This window comes from Miniopterus natalensis, chromosome 3 (genome assembly GCF_054644295.1).
Source record: "Miniopterus natalensis isolate mMinNat1 chromosome 3, mMinNat1.hap1, whole genome shotgun sequence".
Taxonomy (NCBI): Eukaryota; Metazoa; Chordata; class Mammalia; order Chiroptera; family Miniopteridae; genus Miniopterus; species Miniopterus natalensis.
This window is the reverse complement of record NC_142083.1, coordinates 64,156,586-64,157,785: the sequence shown is the minus strand read 5'-3', so window position 1 is coordinate 64,157,785 and position 1,200 is coordinate 64,156,586. Positions and strand designations below refer to the sequence as shown.

The window sequence follows — 1,200 nt, the reverse complement described above, 5'->3', positions numbered from 1 at the left end:
TAATGGTAAATTGAATCGGGGTACCTTTATAGATACTTAGCCTGTGGATGCTTTTGGCAGGTCTTTATGTTTTTATATTCACATTCCTCCTAATTCATGGCAAAGAAAGCCTTTCGGTTCCCTGAATAGCAGGAGAGGAGCAAGAGCAGCAGCAGCACCACGGCCGGGAGGGCTTCTCTGGCCAGTGTCTCTCTGGGTCTAGAGCATGGGGAATATCTTCACCACACTCTTCAAGGGCCGTTGGGGCAAAACGGAAACGTGCATTCTCGTGGTGGGCCTGCGGGGAAGCACCACCCTGCTCAAACTGAAGCTGGGTGAGATCGTGACCACCATGCCCACCACAGGTTTCAACGTGGAGACCGTGGAGTGTAAGAACATCAGCCTCACCGTGTGGGACATGGGCGGCCAGGCCAAGCTCTGGCCTCTGTGGCGCCACTACTTCCAGAACACTCAGGGTCTCATCTTTGCGGTTGACAGCAGCAACCGAGAGAGCGAGAACAAGGCCCATGAGGAGCTCATGCTGATGCTGGCGGAGGGCGAGCTCAGGGATGCTGTCCTGCCCATGTTAGCAAACAAGCAGGACGTCCCAAGGTCACGAACATAGCCAGAATCACGGACAAGATGGGCCTGCACTCTGCTCCCCAGGAACTGGCACATTCGGGCCACCTGGGCCACCAGTGGGCAAGTGCTCTGTGAGGGACTAGACTGGCTGTCCAATCAGCTCCAGAACCAGACGTGAGCCGCACTCCTTTTTTCACCCTCATTTTCCTCTCGTGTGGCAGATGTGCCCCTGCGGCAGGAGTGCCTGAAGCTGTCTCCATGGTCAGTCCCGGTGTGCTTCATCATGCTGAATGTGTGCACAACCAGCCTGCAGCTGGGTTTTTATTTAATGTAGTTTCTGTTTTCCAAAGAGGCAGTTTCTGGTACTCCTATGCAATATTACTTAGCTTTTTATTATTATTATTATTATTGTAAGAAGAGAATCAACCCACTCTTTATACTGAGAAGGGATTTTAGGCACCCGGGGCCTCTAGGAGTCGCTGTCAGAACAGCCCAGTGCTCCTCTAGGCTTTAGATCTGTTGAGATATAAAGGATTTGGTTTTGGTGGTTGGTTTTTAACCCAAACTTGGTGCATTTTTTTAAAAAATTACAAAAATAAGGAGACACTTGAACACAGATAAGGGAGTGCCTAGTGTAGG

At 50.8% G+C, this 1,200-nt stretch overlaps 1 pseudogene; it reads left to right on the top strand.

The window, feature by feature from the left end:
* The first annotated feature begins 205 nt into the window (after window positions 1–205).
* LOC107546488 (ADP-ribosylation factor 1 pseudogene) lies at window positions 206–739 on the top strand (annotated as a pseudogene).
* Window positions 740–1,200: the final 461 nt, after the last annotated feature.